Source organism: Sinocyclocheilus grahami, unplaced genomic scaffold (assembly GCF_001515645.1).
Source record: "Sinocyclocheilus grahami isolate Dianchi unplaced genomic scaffold, SAMN03320097.WGS_v1.1 scaffold40.1, whole genome shotgun sequence".
Classification (NCBI taxonomy): Eukaryota; Metazoa; Chordata; class Actinopteri; order Cypriniformes; family Cyprinidae; genus Sinocyclocheilus; species Sinocyclocheilus grahami.
Window position 1 is genome coordinate 1,205,025 of NW_015505219.1, and position 23,298 is coordinate 1,228,322.

General features: G+C 36.4%; 1 long non-coding RNA gene and 2 pseudogenes across 1 annotated transcript; 1 reads left to right on the forward strand and 2 right to left on the reverse strand.

Annotated features, from left to right (window-relative positions):
* Positions 1 to 3,404: 3,404 nt before the first annotated feature.
* LOC107582121 (zinc finger protein RFP-like) lies at positions 3,405 to 4,002 on the reverse strand (annotated as a pseudogene).
* Positions 4,003 to 5,268: 1,266 nt separating this feature from the next.
* On the forward strand, positions 5,269 to 10,085 carry LOC107582160 (zinc-binding protein A33-like; annotated as a pseudogene).
* Positions 10,086 to 15,743: 5,658 nt separating this feature from the next.
* Positions 15,744 to 16,338, reverse strand: LOC107582161 (uncharacterized). The gene is made up of 3 exons (XR_001608913.1): positions 16,285 to 16,338; positions 16,057 to 16,125; positions 15,744 to 15,842 (listed from the first exon to the last, which is right to left on the reverse strand). It is a non-coding gene; the product is annotated as an uncharacterized lncRNA (long non-coding RNA).
* Between the last annotated feature and the right edge of the window lie 6,960 nt (positions 16,339 to 23,298).

The window sequence follows — 23,298 nt, forward strand, 5'->3', positions numbered from 1 at the left end:
GAAAACAGTGTCTGCCAGACAGAACCTTTTTTCTCCTTTGGGTAATATCTAACTGTAAGTCCATGTTCCCATCCTGGTTCAGCTCCTATGTCAACCTCCCAGCCTGACACCTGACCGGGTTGTATGTTCTCCAGATAATTCTCCTTATAACCATTGTAAAACTACTGGAATTTGGCAAAGTAATCTCCCCCTGGAGACTGCAGATGGCTCTCTTTTTTGATAGCCAGTTTCAGATCTTTGTATATTGTAGACGTATCTGATTGGTCTAAAGAAAAAAAAAGATTACAGGAAACAAACATTCCCCAAATTAATGAAACTTAATAAATAAATCTAAATCTGTAGAAAATAATTGTTTCAAATGAGCTACATTGAATTTATGAATCTAAGCTAATGACTCGTAACATCGTTTTATTAATTTTTTTATAATTATAATTTGTGAGTTTTTGATTAAATGCCTGAAATAAGGTCTGTGGTTAACACAAGCTCAAGATAGGTATTCTAAGACATACAACGCGAACGTGGTGTGGTTCATTTATAGCCTAGCTTTTAATTCTGACGATTCATTTACAGATTGACGACTTGGTTCAGGGGGTCTACTGGAATAGGTTTACATAATTTAACATTCAAAAACACATTATTTTTCATTTATACTACGGGGCTGTTGAATGCTTGAATCTGATTGGTTGACAAACATTCTAAGGTGTGCTTTGAACGCCCTTAACATGTCCATATAACTTTTCCAAATGATTTCAGTTGTTTCAAAGGTCCTCACAGCCAGAAAAATAACCAATAAACAATAAAATTAAAAAAAATAATAATTTCCATGTTTTTGCCAAAAAATAGTTTTATGTTTTATTAACACTCTCTTTCTCCCTCTCTCTCTCATTTACAAACGCACATATATACAGACACTCACACAAAAACTTGTTGTCAGCGCTGCTCTGACAATTTTATGAGTAACATAAAACATTTCTCACTAGTGAGGTAATAACAGTACTGTTCTTGAAGCAGATAAACTTACAGGTTCACTATTAGAGACCCTCAAACTTCACACATGCTTAATTTCTCTCTCTCATTTTCTAATAACTGCATTAATAACTGCAGTAGTCTGCTATTAATGGCTCAAGCCTTCGTTACTTGCTCTAAAATTATATTTTAGAACCAACATTTGGCCCCACTGGGGAACCACTCTGCTTAGTGTGGGCAGCCCACACTTTGGGGTGTACCACAAGGGCCCCACCTGGGCCCAGTAGTGTGGAGCCCACACGTGCCCCGCATTTCATACACACAGTTTTACCTACTGTGGGCCCACACGGGCCCCAAAGGGGCACGTTTGCTTCTACACACAAGAGTGTTTTAAGTACAAAAACCTGACAAATGTCTTGAAATGCAACATCTGAACAATGCCTTGGTAAGGTGTGGAACAAGGTGCGGTAACCGCAGCATAAGCAGAATAACTGATGGAATAATTGACTGTATCCCATTCTCAAGTGTTTACATTTTACCTTTGCCGTTTAAAGGGGTGGTTCACTGGGTTTTTTCTAGGCTTGATTGTGTTATGGGGTGCAGTCTAACATGTGTTAATGCTTCGTTTAAAAAAAAGCGCATTATTTTTCACATAATTTACCTTTATTCCACACAGCTCTGTCCCTTCTCTGGGAAACGGGCTGATCTTTTTCTGTTTTTATGAAGCCCCGCCCTCAGATATAGGCAATGGGCTCTGATTGGTTAGCTAGCCCAGTGTATTGTGATTGGCTAAACCGCCTCTAGTGTGAGTCTAAACATCCAGCCCCTCACCTCAGCTGCATGTTCTCCGGTTGTATTGTAAACAACGGCATCGTTAATATCGCTTATCATTTTGAGCCCGATTGAGAAGCAGAGGATAGTATTGAAGAGGATCGTGCAGAACCTGTGCAAACAAGGCTTTTAATGGTAGGCCTATGTTTTTTGTTTGTTGTTGTCTCATACTTTTAGATACGCTGTTGTAAATGCTACTGCTTATGTTAGCTTTTAATATACGGTTTTATCCTGATTAAAGCTTTAATTCAGTACAGCAACCGTACGCGCGTCCATGTTTAATGCTTCCCATAGCTATGTGAAAATAAGTGTATAATTGAAACAGTTCATTGTCGGAGCTGAGCTGAATGAGAGAGAGAGAGAGAGAGAGAGAGATGCAGAGCGTGTGCAGAGCAGGGGACGCGAGGAACAGTATTGAGAACCGCTGCTTTAGAACATTGATTTTGAAACCTGTGAATCCATTAGAATCATTAGAAGACAGAATTGCGATTCATATATGAATAGATTTTTACATGCACCCCTAGTTTTCTCTTTCTCTTCTCTAAAGCAGCACAGCATGGCCTCGCCCCCTTTGCTGCCTTTTCCCGAGGGTGGGTTTATCTGGGTTTGTTTTGTCATGAACCCGGGAATTAACTCGTTGTAGTCCCTACCAGCCATTTTTGTAGGCATTAAACTGCCAGAATTTTAAAAGACGATATCTCAAAAGGACTTTTGGATGCAATGTAAATATCACAATCAATCAAAACTATTGCCCTGAAAAAGATCAAAATATAATTTTTAACAGATGCTACTTCTACTTCTGTAATGGCTGGCTAAGAATAAAAAGGTGAAATATAATTGTTTATTGTACCCCATAATGTAATTCCTCCCAAAAAAAATGTTGAGCATGCGTATTATACGGGAAGCTATTCATTCATCCATCCATTCATACATGGTCAATAAGTGAAATATGATCTTACATTCATGTTCTGTTACAGAAAACACAAAGTAAATGCAACCGAACAGTAACCCACAGGCTTCACACACAAATTAAAAGTTCATTCGATTAATTGAGACAGTCGATAGAAAGTAGCATAAGGTAGTACAAAAATCTGGCAACTGCATCAAATTGTAACAGCAGCCACATATTTAACATTTTGCAAAAAAAGTCCGGGGTGATGTGCAACAGTGTGTAGTGCGAGAGTCAATGAATAGGAAAGTTTGTGGACCGGATTCGTGACAAAAAGTATAAATAGTCACTTTTCCCCCTGAGACCATGTAGGTATTTTGATTGGTTAAAATGTTAGCAGTTTTTTTAATTTTAGTTTTAAAGCAGACTTTAATTTTATGCACCTTTTGTTCTGAACTGCAGATCAATTCTGAGCTGTGGCAAACAGGCAAAAATGTTTGTGAAAATGCATTTTTCATCTTACTTTTTTGGCAGAGCAGACTTGATGTCTGTTTGTTCTCATTCAGTGTGATTTCATCAACCAAAGGGAAACCTTTTTCACTCCACCACTGAAAACATTGGAAACAGTTTTGAAGCTTAATGAAATCTACCATGCTATTTCTAATAAAATATAGTTCAAATATTTTTTTGGTATTTTTTGTCTGAGTGTTAAAGAGTCTTAAAGACTCAAGATCATGTCACCCATTTGTTTGTTGTCATGTAAAATAAATCTCAATGCATCTCTCATCACCTTCTAAATTAACAATAGCAACAACAAAAACATACATTGTTACACAAAAAGTTGTTATTACAGTTTCATCCTGTCACATCTTATTTGTTTTATTAATAAATAATAAGATATTTTATCAACCTCACTGATCTCCATAGCTTCTTTTACAGGCTTGAAACTGTGTTTCTCTCCTTCCTTGCAGATGAGGCAAACCAATCTCTGGTCATTCTCACAGAAAAGTTTTAGTGGTTCTAAATGCTCAGAGCATAGCATTTCTTGAGCATTCCTTGGAGTCTTGTTGTCTTGTCTTGAGTTGTTGCTGTTGTTGTAAGATGTCCACAACATTCCTCAGCACTCGGTTACCTTTAAGATCTTGTCTGGTGAAGTTTTGTCTGCATTCCGGGCATTTGTGAGCACCTTCATGTAATTCCAAATAACTTGTAATACACTGTCGGCAGAAAACATGCTCACAAGGTAAACTCACTGGATCATTGAAGTCACTCAAACACACTGGACACATGAGGTAGAGAGACAGTGTTGAAGCCATGCATGTTCGATGAAAAGCAGAAAGCTTTACCTGTTGTAGTCAGAATATGCATAGACTTTTCTGATGGAACAATGAAGCTGTAATGTTTGTTCAGTCCTTTATTGAGTCAGCTCACACCCTCTCACATTTGAGAACAGAATGTTTTACATACTTCTGCATTGAATTCAAGAACTCGGATAAAAAAAATCCGAGTTCAATTTAAAATAAGGTTCAATTTATTAGTATTAGTTAATGCATTAGCTGTTATGAACTAAAAAGGTACAACCATTTTACAGCATTTATTAGGTTACTGTTAATATATAAATATAGACTAATATAATTGTTTATTTATATTTGCTTATAATATGTGACCCTGGACCACAAAACCAGTCACAAAACCAGTCATAAGAGTCCATTTTTCGAAATTGACATTTATACATCACATGGAAGCTGAATAAATAAGCTTTCCATTGATGTAAGGTTTGTTAGGATAGAACAATATTTGGCTGAGATACAACTATTTGAAAATCTGGAATCTGAGGGTGCCAAAAATTAAAAATATTGAGAAAATCTCATTTAAAGCTGTCAAAATGAAGTTCTTAGCAATACATATTACTAATAAAAAATTAAGATTTGATATATTTACAGTAAGAAATTTACAAAATATCTTCATAGTAAATTATCTTTACTTAATATCCTAATGATTTTTGGCATAAAAGAAAAATCAATCATTTTGACCCATACAATATATTTTTGGCTATTGCTACAAACATACCCCAGCGACTTAAGACTGGTTTTGTGCTCCATGGTCACATATATTATACCATAACCAATATGACACACCAATGAATAATACTGTATTAAGTGTTAACAGTATTGATGCAGTGATTTTAGTTTTATGAAGTTTTCTGGACTTTTCTTATAGAAAAACGAGCTTAGCTGAGAACTTTGTGTTACAAATGCTGAAAATGGTTTATGGATTTTCACAACCAAAATTTCTCCCTAAATACAGTACATGTGGTGATTTTTGCGGAGTGTAATAAAGTATATTTATTCAGCTGTTATGTAAATATTACATGTCTTTGCTTAGTACAAGCATTGACTGAAAAGTATTTGTTCTAATACAATACAATCTGAGTCTGTATTCTATTTTGAAACATAGGTATATAGGTATAAGGTGTGATATTCCGGTTTGGTTACTTTTTAGTTATATAACCTATGGGAGGAACCATACCTAGTTATGCAAACCAAATTTGAAACCGAAAGTATTCGCTTATGAAACAAAGTGTAAGCAGAAGTTGAGAAGAAAGCTAAAATGCATTCAGCTATGTCTTTGCAGATAAAATGCTCAGTGTGCTTGAGTGATTTTACAGATCCAGTTACACTTTCTTGCGAGCACTCGTTCTGCCGGCAATGTATCACAGGCCACTTGCAGGCCAGCCTGGGACCAAGCACCTGCCCAGAATGCCAAAGGACTTATAACAAAGAAGACCTGAAATGACCACAACTGTGAGAGAGCACCTTGCTGAGCTGAAATTGGATAAATCTACATCTAAAGAAGGAGCAGAAACCTTAAAGCTCTCAGAAATGGAAAGGATGTTGATGTGTTCGGAACACGATGAGAAACTTAAACTGTTCTGTGAGACTATCAGAAGCTGGTTTGTGTCATCTGCAGGGATGGAGACAAACATAAAGGACACGTCTTTAAACCAGTGAAAGAAGCTGCACAGATCAACAAGGTAAAACACGACCATTTGCAAATGAGTCATGAGTCAAAACTGCCTGATGAAAGCACTGCAGCTTAAAAGCTCCTTTCTTGCTTTCAAGTGTCTTTCAACCTACGCTATCTGTGTAAAATTATTCATGGCATAATTAGGTTTCTAAATTTGAATCCCAGGCTTATTTCATTTCAGATATGCAGAGAAGCTTTTATGTTCTCTGTCAGTGTTTTTCATATCTGTCTGACGTGTCTGAAGAACGCGTTGGGTTTTCTTGCCAAAGATAATGGACAGCTGGATTACATGATCCAACAACAGACAACTGAGATCACCAAAACTGAGGTATCAAGGTGTATATGTATAAAATGAATGAATTATTTGCACAGAGACCAGAGGGTTCACATTTCATTTACTTCCATAATTTCTTAATAGATGGACTCATATTTTTGACTTATCTATTAACTTAGAAATACATTAAAAACACAATTCATACATACAATGGCTTGAAATATATTATATTATTGTCAAATATTGTATTACATTATATTGTGTTTTTTTCTTCAAGAATTTCACCAAAAAATTAAAAACTAAATGCTACTTATCAATTAATAATTCATGCCATTGTTAATGTTTTTTTTATTTATTTAATAAATCAAATATATTAGGTTACACACACAAAACAAAATATAAGGGATATATCAGGTAGAGATAGCTCCTTAAGGTAAGGATGGAAGCACAACAACACTAAAAAATGCTGGGTTAAACAACTCAAGCTGGGTTAAATATGGACAAGCCCCAGTGATTGGAGTGGATTTGTTTTTTGAGGTAGTTTTATTTATCTTTTTTGTTTAACTTATATTGTTTAAAAATCACTATATTTTTTGCTTAAAATGAACCCAAAATTGGCTGGAAATTGACATTTATGAAGACGTTTAATAAATTAACATTTATTAATAAGTTTAATAAATATTTAATTAATAAACATTTATTAAATTGATTATTAATAAATGCTCACCTTTTGATTATTACTGATATCTCCAGTAATTATGTCTCTGATTTTTTATTTCCAGCCTATTTTAGGTTCACTTCAAGCAAGAAATATAGTAATTTTTAAACAATAGTTGAGTTAAATAAAACTGCCCGGCAGGTTGGTCAAACATTAAACCAAATTGCTGGGTTAATACAACCTTTTTTTAAAGAGTGAAATTAATCATTTATAGCCACGATCTAAGATAAATGTTTTTCTTTATTTATTTAGGGTAAATCCAAATCTTTATCAGCCCAGATCTCTGCTGAGTTTGAAGAAATCCACCAGTTCTTAAGACAAAAAGGGGAAGAAGTGAAGAAAGAGTTGGAGAAGGAGGAGAAGAAAGTTATAGAATTCATGCAGAATAATCAGTCTGTGATAAACAGAAGGTTCATGGAGAACAAAGAGAAGGAGATTATTCTGCAATCAGCCCTGGAGATTGAGCAGCCTGATCACTTTCTACAGGTCACAACACATTTGATGACACACTTTTATTTTTAAAGGGCAAAGTTCTTTAAAAAAAAAACAAATCACAATTTATTTATAAAAACACACTTGGAAATATGATGATAATGTATTAAGAAGATCTGTTATAATGTATTACCTATGGGTTTTCAATTACAGTTATGCTTTATCTTGTACATAATAAATGAAGCACATAATTAGTGTATTTGTCTGCAGTGGTGGACTGAAAAAGGCTGTCCAATGACAAAGAACATGAAGCAAAAAGCTGACATGACACCATCAAATATCAAGTAAATAAAAAACAATGATATTACTGTTATTTAGGTCTAAATTATATCAGTGTGTGTTAACACTAAGGTAGAAATGAAGTTTCTCTATGCTGACTTATCTATAACTTTCAGGTATACGTCAAGGGTTAAAGATCTTACTGTGCTTCCTGACACTCTCTTTCTTGGCCCCCATGAAACTCACCTGCAGTTCTTTGTGTGGAAGGAGATGCTGGGATCCATCAAACCAGGTGAAAAATAGGACAAAAATGCATGTTGTAAAATTCAGCTAAAGTGAAAATAGATTTGCATTCCTGGAAAATGCTATAGCACTTGTGAAGAAAAGTGTTAAAGTTTTATGTGGGGTTAGATTTTAGACTTTGGTACTGTGCTTGTCATGATCCTCTGTATTTGTCTTGTTTTCTGTCAGCTATATGTGAGAACTAACACGTAACAAAAAAAATTGATAAGGGTAAATGACATGATGCTTATTTTTTGGCCAGATCTATTAAATGATTCAAAAACACAGTAAATAATAATAATAATAATTTTACAAATCTAGTGTAAGAATAAAACTACTTAGAGTTCATGACTCAAAAAATTCTAAGAACTTGGCACATATACTGAACAAAATTATAAACGCAACACTTTTGTTTTTGCCCCCATTTTTCATGAGCTGAACTCAAAGGCCATAATCAACAACCCGATCAACTCTATGCGAAGGAGATGTGTTGCGTTGCGTGAGGCAAATGGTGGTCACACCAGATACTGACTGGTTTTCGGACCCCCCCGGACCCCCCAATACAGTAAAACTGCACATTTTAAAGTGGCCTTTTATTGTGGCCAGCCTAAGGCACACCTGTGCAATAATCATGCTTATGGTAGAGAAATGAACATTAAATTCATGGGGCAACAGCTCTGGTGGGCATTCCTGCAGTCAGCATGCCAATTGCACGCTCCCTCAAAACTTGTGACATCTGTGGCATTGTGCTGTGTGATAAAACTGCACATTTTAGAGTGGCCTTTTATTGTGGCCAGCCTAAGGCACACCTGTGCGATAATAATGCTGTCTATCAGCATCTTGATATGCCACACCTGTGAGGTGGATGGATTATCTCGGCAAAGGAAAAGTGCTCACTAACACAGATTTGTGAACAATATTTGAGAGAAATAGGCCTTTTGTGTACATAGAAAAAGTCTTAGATCTTTGAGTTCAGCTCATGAAAAATGGGGGCAAAAACAAAAGTGTTGCGTTTATAATTTTGTTCAGTGTAGGTTTTAAACTAGATTTTTAAAAGACATCTCCTTTTAATCATTTTGAACATCTTAACGCCCCATTCACACATGGGCGTCAGCGTTAACGCTTTGACGGAGGGCATTTCTGATTAGTCTTCTGGTGTTGCATGAACGTGATTGGCTAGCATCTGCGCTAGGGTATTTGATTAAGGCGATCTGATTGGCTGACGCCTGCGTTGGCACTTGAAAGGTTGAAAAGTTTTCAACTTCTGCAGCGAGCAACGGACCCACAATTCATTTCGCCAACGCTTGACGTCCCTCCATTCAAAGTAAACGAGAGGCATTGACGCTGACGCCCGGTGTGTTGTGGGGCGTTATCCTTATCCTTGACACGTTTGGCAGCTTTTGTAAAGGCAGCTATAGATGGTTAAATAGATAGAATAAAGAAAAGACCAATCACAATTCACCATACAAATACGTCTGACATCAGTATGCAAAATATGCTAATTATATCACAATGACCTATTTTAGTCAGTTTTGCATACTGAGCATCATAAAAATGTTTTTCATGTAAATCAACAGGAGATTTTCAAACTTTAACCTTAATTTCTTAAAAATATAAACCAAAATAGCACAGAAATAATAATAATAAAAAAACAAATTTGATTCTGTACATTTAGTGGTTTGGGTAATTAATTGCAGAAGTTATATTTGTATGGTTATGGATTTAAAACACTCCGTAACCATGATGTTCAGCACAGTGCTGTCTTGCCAAAACTTCTCATTCAACAAATAATTTGTCATCTAATAACGTTTCTGTCTATGTCTGTGCTGTAGTTCCTGAGAGTTTGACTCTGAAAAAATCTGGAGAGTCATCCTTAAAAGTGTCTCCAGGGGGCACCAGAATCCGACAAGCTGACAGAGTGACTGCTCTGTATAAAGACTTCAACCCTGGTACAGTTTCAGAGAAAAACTTCCAAGCTGGTCAGCACTACTGGGAAATAGAGGTTGGAGAAAAGCCAGACTGGACTGTGGGAATTAAGATGGGTGCAGAAAAACAGCTGAGTGCTACAAAGTCAGCTGAGAGTGAGATCCTGCTCCACCTTAAACACAATAAAGGATACGTTCTGACCTGTGATGGAAAGGACACGACATTGAATACTCGAGACAAACCACAGAAAATAGGGCTCTATCTGGACTGTGAGAGAAAGCAGGTGTCGTTCTATAATGCTGATAACATGTCTCACTTGACCCAGACAAACTACAGCTCAAAGCAGCCTTGCTGTCTCACTCTGGTTCCAGGACTTTATCTGGATGGAATGAACAGTGATCCTCTCACTGTCTGCTCATACGAGTTTAACACTGGCAAACGCTAACAAGCTAACTCACTTACTAGCTGCACATTTTTTGAGACATATGGGGATATCTAGGTCATCAAAGATCAGATTCTAACAGATGTTTTGAGCTTTACAGCTGTGTCTGCTGAATGACACATCATGATGGTATAAACTACAACTTAATTTTTTTTACATGTACATCTTCACATTCATTTTTAGATGGCTTACTTCAGCTTATCCAAAATTATCCATTAAGTTATCTAGCCAAGATATATGCGTGGTTTTCTTGTAAATGTTGTTTGATGAGCATACCTTATCTGTCTTTAATTTTATCCAGTGGCTTCTGGTGTATAAAAGCAGTAAATACCATATTTTCTCTTGAATTTTATGTTAATATTGGTAATTTATCCAATATCAGGGTTAAATACCTCCCACTGCTTTCATGCTTTTTGGACTGTGAAATAAACTCAAACATGAAATAAACACCACATATTTGTATTTAGGGTTAAGAGGAAACGTTACATAAGTAAGGAGTTGTTTCTGCATCGAAATGATCAGTAAACAAATAATGATAGAAATAAATAAATAAAAATACATCTGTAGATATGTCATATGGTAATTTAACTGGCCTATTAAAACATTTAAAATCCTTCTGTAAAATCCATCTGTTTAATTTAAATATTAGATGAACTGAAGTTAGAAAGATAAAATTACCATGTATTTATATTATGATTTCAGTTTAAATAATACATTCATGTTTATTAAGGTAGCTGTCTTGCCTTGTTGATCAGTGTTCAGTAATCAGTGTTGTTGAATCCATTAGACCTGCCGAAGATAAACGTTCAGCTGCATCATACTGTTGAACATTAATATAATAATTTCATACTTGATAATTACATCATGACATACAGTTTGTGATCCATCATTAGTTTTGGTGTATTACCATCATGGCTGTTTCTAGGAATAAGTTGCTGCTTTAGGGGCCCCCAAGCCACCAGGGTGTTATTTATTTATTTTTATTATTATTTTTTTTTACATTTCAGATACTAAAAGCTGCAAGTAAGCCTCGTCCAGTTGTTACAGCATAATTAGACAGTTAGGGACAAGGAGGAGAAGCACAGTCAGACATAAGTGTATAAATGTGAGCTGCATCCTGGTAAGATGGTGGTTATTTGTTGCCATGCATTCAATTTTTTTCCGTTGTATTTTCTTGTAATTTATTAAAAGAAGGTACACCGCCATCTTGTGCCGACTAAACTGACTCGAACGCACCTGACGTCGTAATTACGATTTGTCAACTCAAAGTACGAACGTCCCAGGAGGACTTAAACGCAGCATACCCCACAACCCTAAACCTACCCTTCCTGTAGCATATACACGCCAAAGTCCATTTTTGCATATCAATACCACGAGTTTTCGTTTTTATTAGGCGTACTATTTATATGCACTTTCATGAGATCGGGTTGATACGTGACATATGTGGCTGAGGTCTTCAGTTCATTTCTTAACCTGACACCTCCACTCTCTGTTGTGATCTTCATTCAGGAGTGTTGTAGTCAGAGTGCTGATACACTGTCCCAGGGGTGCGGGAAGATGTTTTCGGTTGGGGGTGCTGTGTGTGTCCGTGTTGGGTGAAAGGGGTTATTAATCCGTACAACTGCAGCGGTGGAGGACTATTATTCTGCTGCGTGATACTGCAGAAGAACTGAAGAAGAGAGAATTAACAGTGTCTAGAGGTGAACAACACCAATTCCTGAATGTAAACATTATAACTTCATCACCAGGTTTGTACATCTCATACACCTCCTCAAAAGGTTCAGTAATACCACTATTTCACATTTAGATAAAGACTATTGAAGAAGAGGAAGAGAAACTGACAACAGATTTCACACCCATCAGTCTAAACTGGGTTCAGAGATGATCACAGCTTTATTGTGGGTTGAACCAAAGTGGAAAAACGGAGTTCTCACACAATCTCAACAGTGAGCTCACAACTCTGAAAATACTGTACATATAACATATAATATAACACTTAGTGCACAGCCCACAGCCACATTGCTCAATTTAAACACAAAGATTATGTAAAGAGTATGAATATAATATACAGACTTATTGGGGAAACAAAGGGGGTATGGTAAAATACATTCCTATGTTGTCTCAGTGTTTAGGAGAAAAAAAGAAAAGACTGCAAAGAAAGTTTTCTCTGCACGGTAGTGATCGGTGAAAAACCCACACATAAAACACATGTATGTAAAGATGTAATATTTTAACAATGTATTAAACGTTATAGAATGGTTTGTGAGATGAGACTGATGGTCATGCTTAGGGTTTACTAATTTATCTTGCATCACCAGGTTTGTACATCTCATACACCTCCTCAAAAGGTTCAGTAATACCACTATTTCACATTTAGATAAAGACTATTGAAGAAGAGGAAGAGAAACTGACAACAGATTTCACACCCATCAGTCTAAACTGGGTTCAGAGATGATCACAGCTTTATTGTGGGTTGAACCAAAGTGGAAAAACGGAGTTCTCACACAATCTCAACAGTGAGCTCACAGCTCTGAAAATACTGTACATATAACATATAATATAACACTTAGTGCACAGCCCACAGCCACATTGCTCAATTTAAACACAAAGATTATGTAAAGAGTATGAATATAATATACAGACTTATTGGGGAAACAAAGGGGGTATGGTAAAATACATTCATATGTTGTCTCAGTGTTTAGGAGAAAAAAAGAAAAGACTGCAAATAAAGTTTTCTCTGCACGGTAGTGATCGGTGAAAAACCCACACATAAAACACATGTATGTAAAGATGTAATATTCTAACAATGTATTAAACGTTATAGAATGGTTTGTGAGATGAGACTGATGGTCATGCTTAGGGTTTACTAATTTATCTTGCAAAATAAATATGCACTTTTTTGTTTTATATCACAGATCATTATATGATCAAATTATTACATTTTGTAGAAAGAAAGTTTACACTTTGGGTTTTGTTTTAAGAAGTCTTCTGTAAAAAGTGTTAGAAAAGGACAACAATCAATCAATCAAGCTTTATTTTTATTTTTTTCCCCCATTTATTTAATATGGGATATTCTACCCCTGGACATTTAAAGTATGACATCTACTGTCACGTGAAGAAGTATATTCTTTTATTTATTTTAGGTTAGGTTAATGCATTTGTCATTCATTCATGAAACAGCTAAGATTTCTATAATAGTACTAATAAGCTGAATATATTTTATATACACAATAACCACGTTTATATATTTATCATCAATAAATCAACTTTTTCAGCTTCATACATTTTAACTGAATATTGCTTCACAGCAAGCCATATTTTAGTCATGTTCATACTTAACTAAATCAATTGAATTGTTTTCACAATTAAAATATTTATTGATTCTAAGCAATTTGAATAAATGCATTTCAAAAATATTCTTATAATATTACTTAGATGCAAAATATATGGAAAGAGTTAGAAATAAACTATGGCATTATTTTTTGAGGCAGAAAACTTACCGGTTTGATTTACATATGACTGACAAATATGCTTTGCATTAAGTTTATTAGTTTATGTTAAAACTATAATCCAAATGGATGGACATTTTATATCCAATCCAAATACATAAATCTTAAATTCTTATAAATCCTAAATATTTTGAGAGTACACAGAGAGACAATGCTACACTTCTCCCAGCAGGCACTCAGCACCTCTGACTGGAAGGGTTTATATATTTATACCTGCTCACAGTTACCTCTATTCTTTTCAGCAATTTGAGGTATTACAAAACATGGTTGTAATGTTTGTGTAAATTGTGTAAAAATTATCTTTGAGAAAAAAAAAAGACTCTTGAGAGATCATGAAAATAAAACGATCTGGTCTTGACTACGACATGGCTTATGAGCTAATTGGTTAATTATTCAGGGAGAATTAATCCATCATCCAGCGATAACTTCAGTTCACATGTTAGACTCAAAACACTAACATGAGTGTCCAGATCCTCATCAGCTTCTACAGTTGAGACCAATATAGAAATCAAAGGTATGAAGCAACTTTCTAAAAGAAAGAAGAGGAACTACTAATGCAATGATTCAGTCTAAACTGGGTTCACAGAGCAAACGAACGCAGATTCTCACGCTAGTTCTCATGCAAAACAGATTTGAAATGGTTCTAAAAATATGTAACATTATGTATTAGGCAACATGTTATGCTTACTGTGTTATAGGTTACTAACAAAGCACAGTGAGTGTAAGATGTTGCATAAAACACAACCTCAATTAAAACTGCATCTACTGCCATAATCATAAACAAACAAATAAATAGCACCTTTAAAACAATGATTCCAAGTAACTTACATGGTGCGTATATATAAATCCATTCATGAATATACAATCTGAGAACAAATGAGAAACACACAAGACAATAAGGATTACTTTACTTTAAAAAAACTAAACAAAAAAAACAAACAATTAACACTGCAAAGCGAACCGACAGTTAAATATTTTCACACTCTCGGGAAACGAACTACCAGAATACATCTGAAAATGTTCTTAATGTTTTAAATATTTGGCTAGTTTAAATTCTCTCTCAATAAATAACATTGTATTCATACTATAACATGACATAAGTATTCATTTAAAAGTGAATTCTGCTTTTAAAATGTTCCAATCAAGAGCAAGTTCAGTTACTTCTGATTTTACTGGAATTGAAGACAAAAACTTTTGTTTTAACCCTTGACTGTCAGGAAATACACACTCAGAAGGAGTGTAAGTGAACCCAGCACAGCTTTGTCAACACAGGGCAAACACAGGTAAATATAAGTGCACAATCTTGATGAAGAGCGATGAAGATATAAACAGTCTCTTTTGTTTTTCAGGTATGAATGATGTCAATGGAAACCAGAGAGCACACACCTCAGCCATAGGAACAACAGGCAAACACAAATTAACCCAGGAACAACCAGGAAACATGGAGAACCGGTAATAGAATCCGTTCCTATAGTATAACGCCAGACAGTGAGTGAAACTAAGGTGTGTGCTTAAATAGGGAACTAATGTTGAGCTAAATAGTAAACAGGTGCAGGTGATAGAGTGTGCATAGGAGGGAACCAAGAGGGATTCTGGGAAATGTAGTGGTGGAGACTGGGCTGTTGACTGGGGGCCGTGACATTGAAGTTTTCATGCTCTTTGTGTAGGACAAAATGCCCCAGAGATTTCATTTAGTGACACATGCAATTTTTAGAATACTTCAGGAAAATGTAATTTGAATAGAATCTAATGTAATGCTCAGACTATCTACCTGGCATATTTTTGTACAACAAACATAGCCTATATACATGCCAAAAGCAAGAGTACCATTTTATCATAGGCTTCTCCAGATAAACCTTCAAGTTAACATTACTGTGCCTGAACCAGACTACAGATGATAAGATGTTGATTGCTAATACATTTTATTTATATTCTTTATTAAAAAAAAATATTTCTAATACATGTGGTTGAAAATTTGGGAAAGTTTTTTAACAGTACTTTCCTTTTAAATTGTGTTTGTACATTTTCACAGTACATTCAACAAATATTTAATATAAAAGCTCTTTTCCTTAACATACAATGAATCTCATTAATTAATCTCAGCAGATACAAAACAACTGCTTATCTGCTCATATGAGGTCATGCAATGATTTGCATAATTACTGACTGTTTGCTTTAATGTTTATTTGTGAGGGGCAAAGCCCATCTTGAGGTGCATATTCTGTTCCTCTGATGGTAGCGTATGTCACTGTATCATTAGAATGATTCTGAAAGAACATCGCAGATTTTGTCAGTCAATACGTGTACCTTTCAATCCACAGCTATTATTACTTCATGTTGTTAGAGCTTCATTTATCTGCAAATTCAGAGCTACATATCAGCAGCATATAGATGAGAGAAAGTGGGTATATTTTCTCTGAACAGGACTGTCACTGTCAGTGACGGAAGAACAAGTAAATGTGGTGATCCGTATCTACTCACATTGTCCACTTGTACTTGTTTTTTACTGGAAGCGGTAACCTCAGAATAGGTCACATCATCTGTCTGTTCCTAAACATCAATAGAAACATGGTAAATCAAGTTTAATACAGTAAAAAGACATGACAGTACATAACTTAAAGGATATAAATTGCATTATAGAATAGATGAATAGACATTTAATGAACTTCAAACTTCTTAATGAAAGTTTGAGTCATCCTGTTCACTCACATTGGCGTTTGGCATAGTTGGAATGGACATGCTGATTTTTTCATAGGTTCCTTTATGTTCCTTCCTATCTTTGACCTTTAGATAAGTAGTCATTAGTAATTGCATGAATTACACACTTTACTGTGCATACTGTACATAACTTAAAATACAGTAATCACATCCAAATAACTGGCATTACTGAACTCACCACATAGCTGTCAGTCCCTCTTTTACTATCTATAAAAATGTAATATGAGCATTAATAATAAAACAGACATGCAAAACACAGAATATCACCAATGCTAATAACATTCAAATAAAAAGGTTGTAGGCTACCATTAAAATTGATTATGAAAAGATTCTTTGTTTTCACCTGATAACTTTAGAGACTGATATTGCAGGAATTCTCAGCAGGAATAACCCTCTGTTTGAGAACTTCATAGTTCAACATTCACATAATCTGTATGTTTCTATTACACATATGATCTGAAAATGATGGTTGTTTGTTAATGGTAAAGTGAATATGTTTAAAGTCTGTGAGGGGTAGTGGTGTTGTCATTGCCTTAAAGTCATTAAAGGCAATTCAGAGAATTGTTTCTAAATGTATTGCTAAAAACACGTTACAAATGGCTCGTTTCCACCGAACGGTACGGTTCAGTACAGTAGGCCCTACGGTACGCAATTACTTCCGTTTCCATTGTCAGAAGTTGTGAATGGTACCAAAATAGCAGAGGTGCTCCGATTGAACGGCAACCGATCAGTATCGGCCAATAATCGCTTTGGGATGTTTGATCAGCGGTCTCTAAAAGGGCCGATCTCATAAACCGATCTCAAACTGACGCGCCTGCCGTGAGAGATTTGGCACGACATGCAGCGGCACCGTCTCAGTCTGACGCTTGTGAAATAATTATAATGCTGAAGGTGCCATTCATATTTCTTCATTAAATAACTTATGAAGTAATTTGAAAACTTTGTGTGAGAAGTCATTTAACAAACAGCGCGAGTGAATCACCGCGCGCTCTCTCTCTCAAAATGCGCAAATGACTTCAAATCACCACACATCGCGTCTGACTATAAGCGAGCTGCACGCTGCAGAGTTGACACAGGATTGGTCACTTACACAATCGAGGCAGTGTTGTCACTAAAGTTTATAAATTGCATTTCTTTTTTATTCTTGCCCGTGTTTAACCATTCAGCACTCGCGCGCTCTCCAGAAGACCGTGCGCTCGTGCACACTCCCAGCGCACACACATAACGCCAGGTTCACACTGACTCCGTTCGCAGTGCATAGGCCTATGCGGTGCGTATTTTTTCCGCGCTCATGTTAAAGGGGTCATATGATGCGATTTCAATTTTTCCTTTCTCTTTGAAGTGTTACAAGCTCTTGGTGCATAAAGAAGATCTGTAAAGTTGCAAGGACTAAAGTCTCAAATCCAAAGAGATATTCTTTATAAAAGTTAAGAGTCAACCACGCCAACCTAAAACGCCTCGTTTAAACACGCCCCCACATGTCTACGTCATGATGTGGGAAGATTTGCATAACACCGCCCAAATGTTCACGCAAAGAAAGGCGGCATAACTTTTATTCTCACTGTAGTATTGTTGCTGCCACCATGTCATGAAGACGCTGTGTGCTTCCTTGTGAAAGCGAAACTACTTTGTTTGGCCTTCCAAAAGAGGACGATATCCGCTTCGTCATGCCTAGAGCTGATCCGTGCTGGTCGCTGAGGAAATACATCAACTTCGCGCTGTGGATCGCCGGATTGGCTTTCACCGTGGATGAAGCGGAGTCTAGCCCAGGGTCGTCACATGTGGTTGCCACAAGCCCGCCGGATGCTCCTTTGTTGAATCCGCCAGCCGCGCTGTTCTCAAGCCTGCCGGCCTTCGCTCACTCAAGCCCGCTGTGTGTTTCTTTGTGAAAGCGAAACTACTTTGTTTGGCCTTCCGAAAGAGGACACGACTAGAAATCAGTGGTTAAGTTGTATTTACAACACTGTTCCAGAACAGTTTAACCCAAATATTCAGATGTGTGGAGCGCATTTTATGGAGGACTGTTTCCTGATCCTGGTAGAGTAGACTACAATGCCATCTGTTCAGACTTTAAGTAAGTTTTCATTTAAAGGGTTTGCCACTGATGATTCAAACACGAGTTTTGAGCAGTGTAGAGTAGCGCTTGTTGTTTGTCATTTCTCCGATCACAAATCCAGACATGGTTTTATGTTTGCGCGGCGCGATGCAACGCAATGCGTAAAAAAGACAGTATAAATCATAATAATCCGTAATTATGTCCCCAGTGGATTAATGGATTAAAACGTTCACATTGCACATGGTTGCGGTCTGGCAGTGCGTTCCAGGAGTGGTGCGTCTGCAGCAATGCAGAGATCGTTTCCGCTGCACACGCTGAATTAAAGTGACAGCGCATTGTTTGCGGTAAATGTAGTAATTGCACCATAAATACATATAATTTAAGTCTGTGTTTCACAGTCAACACATATGGCTTTTTGGCTAATAGCAAAAAAAATGCTAAATAGCACTTTTAGACAAATAAGGCAAAAATAGATGGCACTCGTGTAGGAAGGAAAACAAAGTTATTTATGAACTGCAGGATTGCTTGTTGTAATATAGATTTAAATGCAAAAAAAGGCAGTAGAGCTGACTGTTTCTGTCAGTGGTAAGTTTTAATTTAGAATGTTTGTGATAACGCAAGAAAAGTAGTTTAAATGTTTTGCCACTTGCTTGAGCAACTGTTTTGTGCTGTGTGTAAGCTATTGTGCAACAATTGCATGAGTGTTAAAACAAAAACGCACTGCATGATCAAACATTTAGGTAAGATAAATATCTATTTTTGAAAAATGTCTAAAAAATGCTCCCATCCAACACTCAACAAAAAAAAATCTCTCACAAGAGTCACCTATAAGAGGGAAATTCTCCCCATTTTCAAAAATTTAATTCAGGCCCTGAATAAATGTATAAATGATAAATTATTGGAGTATTACTAAAAATAATTCTACATGATAAAAATAAGGCTTTAAAAAGATCAGTATCAGTGATCGTATTGGCAGATACTGCTTTCTGTGATCGGCTTCAAAAAACAAAGGTTGGAGCTAGACTCACTGCAGAATGCTAATTGGTTGACAAGAGAATCGTCACTTGTGCATGTTACAAGGGGAATGACACAAGCGGAATGAAACATCCCCTTCACTTGTTCCGCCATGCTGCTCATGCATGTTGGGCTTGTTTACATCAGTGTGCGCAAACACAAAAAATATATGTTTTTTATAATTTTATATTTTCACACACATACACACAATGTCGCACTTTCTTCTTTGCGAGAGAATGACATCGATCACTAATTTCCGGTGTTGTGCCCAATTTCGACCCCCTGCCAAATTATTACCCCCCTTGTTGAAGTCGCTACCCGATTGCCTAATCCTAACCCCTCCCCACACCTAACCCTAAACCTACCAATACCTGGGGGGTAAAAATCTGGCGGGGGTCAGAACTGGGCTCAACACCGGCATACACCACAAGTAATAGTACTGTTGGAGGTGGAAATGCAAGGCAGCAGGGTGTACCATCCAGAATCATACTGTACTGTACTGTACGCTCAGTGGAAACGAGCCAAAAGCCTGTGAACTAGTACTGAATCGTGGAGTTAAACCGTTCAACAGTTTTTCACCATTTTTGTGCTCAGGATTTTTTGGGCGGGCCTGAAATCATGTCTCGATGATGCAATGGAACCACCGAGCATGGCCCCTCCCCTAACACTATAATAAGAGGTGTGTTTGACTTGACGTCATACACCGATCGGTCTGCGCAGCGCCGCTTCAAGTCGAGCCCACCTAATACCGAGCGCATTAGCATCACTGGTTTGGCCGCTCAATCCCGTAACTTACTACAGCCTACAGTTTGCTAACTAGCTACGAACAGCTCGTCTCCTTATTTAAATGTATTTGACAGTTGAGAGGCGGCAGCTTTTCCGCGAATGGGCGTGGTTTCAGCGCCAACAACGGACACGCCCCCAGCGTTTGCTGCGTATTTTTATTTTTTCCCCCAATATTTTGATAACTTATTTTATTTACTGGGCGGGATTTTTTTTATCATTCAAATTTGGCCGGGTGGTTAATAACACATTTGGGTGTGACAACTCTGAACACATATTTAATATGGCTTTACACGGATTAAAATTATTATTATACAAAGGAGGAAATACAAAAACTTACCAGTTCCTTTTTTACAGATCACCCAGAGAACAACAAAGACAACAGCTAATGCAGCAGCCAGAGCAGAAATCACGATCACTAAAGTAGAGAGGACATGCAGACAAATACTGGAACCATCCGAGTAGTTTCCTTGATCTTTTGTCTCGTCTTGCCCTGGTTCTCTGCTTTTTTCTTTTCTTTGTTGCCTGTTTTTTGGTTACCTAGTAGATTTGAACCATACCCCTGCCTTTTGATTTATTCCCTGTGGCTTATTGCTCTTGACATATTTTTTTACATTTTGCTATTGTATTAAATGTATTTTGCAAATGCATCCAAACTCAAAACCTAAATCTATGTCTATATACATACAAATACAATGATAAAAAGCGCCATCCTTGACAATTAGCTATAGCGTTACAGAGAGTTTAGATCTGGAACCAGCCATAGAAGTGGTATCATTGGCCGTCTGAGCTATTTATGCTTAATGTGCTATTAGGCTTTATTTGTTTTTATTTCAGACCTGAATGTTGTAGTGCTAAAAGTAATCTTCACTTTCTGACATGGGAAGTTATGTATATTTATCTTATGAAAAAAATTTTTTTTTATAAAAAAAGTCAATAATTCTAAAGTAAAGAAACACAACATTTCATTAACTCTTTATGCATTATTCTCTAACAATTGGATTACAAAACTACAAAAGTTAACATTTTTGAATTTAGAAAGCAACATTTTTGGGAATGTTGCTATATTGCAATACTGTTCAATGTAAGTAAATAAATAAATGTTATTATTATTATTAATAAACAGTGTTGTTTCTTGTCTGAAATAAATTACTGCATGTCCCTATACTATATGTAAAAACAGCCACTGAGAAAATGCAAAACTGTATTGTGGTAGACTATGCCAATTATGCCATCTTTTTTTTCTGTAGAATTATGTTAGACAAATGTCATGTGGCTTAATTAGCATCATCATCATGTACCTTGTTTATAAGATTCTGATGTGTTTGTAGTTGAGGGACCGGTGAAGGATGAAAGATAAAAATAGGATTACAAATACTTGCTGTTCGGTTTCAATTCCTTTATTAGCATTTGTTGGGCTGTTATCACTTAACCATAGCTCATTTGTTTGAAATATTAATAGTCCTTGATTTTGAGGGTATTTTAAACTGATTTATAAGACTGTTTTCTCACCTGAATACTTGACAGTATATGTGGCTGAGGTCTTAAGTTCATTTCTCAGAGTAACCTGACATCTCCACTCTGTTGTGATCTTCATTCAGGAGTGTTGTAGTCAGAGTGCTGATACACTGTCCTGCGGAGAATGATATCTGGAGTCTGTCTGCAGATTCACACCAGCCTGATTCACCCAGATCAGCTGAGTTCCCTCAGTATGGAACATAGTATCACAAGGGAATTCATTATATGAATTTAACAGACAGGAGAGTGTCACAGAGCTGCCTGGTCTGATCTCAGTATGTGAGGATGATGAAGAGACTGAAACAGAAAATAAGAGAAATCACACAACATTTCATTATACATACGAGTTTTAAGGAAGCATTTGAACCTTTTTAAATTGACGAAGCAATTGTAAAATTACCCTGAAGAACATGCAGATAAGCATGTGCATCAGTTTCTTGTTGTTGTCCATTCACATATTGTCGGCAGCTGTAAGTAAGATCCATAATCTTCTTTTCTCACTTTCTTGATGTTCAGAGAGCAGTCAGAGCCCAGACTCAGTCTCTGCATGTCATTCTTTGTTTTCCCTTTGGCAATCAGTTCAACTGTCTCTGAATGTCTGTTATAGAGCCATGTAGTTGATGTGCAGTCAGAAAGCACATTATTACAGGGCAGATGGACATTTTCATCAGAACTGCAGAACACATGAGTCTCATTCACTCCGCTGGTACCTGAAACACAAGTACAGTTGGGTAATCAATGTTATATAGAATGTTGTATATTGTATAGAATAATAATAATAATAAAAAACATACTGGCATACAAAGCAATATATGCAAAACTCTCATTTTTCCTTGTTTGAGGCAAACAGCACACTATCCAGAATAAACTAGTGTTCTTATCAGAAAAAAAAACTTTTGCAGAGTTGTTCAAATCACTAACATTCTCTTAATATGAAAAGAAACGAGCATCATATTTCTGCATGTCACACTATGCCTAGTATTAATGCATTCAGGAATAATACAGTATGTAACACAAGTAACACTACGCATCTCAAGAGATCACAACATGAATTGCTGCAAGCATAAACAGAGCTAATGTTCCAGCAAACTCTTTCCCAGACTAACTCAGCTAAACTAATATTTATAATAGCATGTCTTGTAGAGAAAATATCGATTCTGTACCTGAGAGAAATGAACAGAGAATTATCAGTCCAAGCAGACACATATCAGCCATTTAATTATCTGCTTAAGTCAGTCTTCCTCAGTTCAACCCTAATAGAGAGCCGAGTCTTAACTTTTGTCAACTGTGAAATGTCCTTCAGGGTAGGAACTTACACATACTGGCTCAACACTCATGTGATCATCACTGAACCCAGTGCTAGAGTTAGCACTGTTAGTTTCACGTTCTTCTTTTAGGAGTTTCCTGCATGCCATTAAATTCTACTGATACAATCATTAAATTATTACTGGAATGTTGCTGTGTCACATGCTGTAAAGGTTCTGAATTTAAATTCACAATGAAAAACCTTTTTTTTTTTTAAAAGTCCATTCCATTTTTAAAAAGCATTAACAGCAATCAAGTGGCCATCAAACTTCTTAGAATACTTGACCAAGCAAGCAAATAAGAGTAATGTGTTGTTAGACATCAGATGG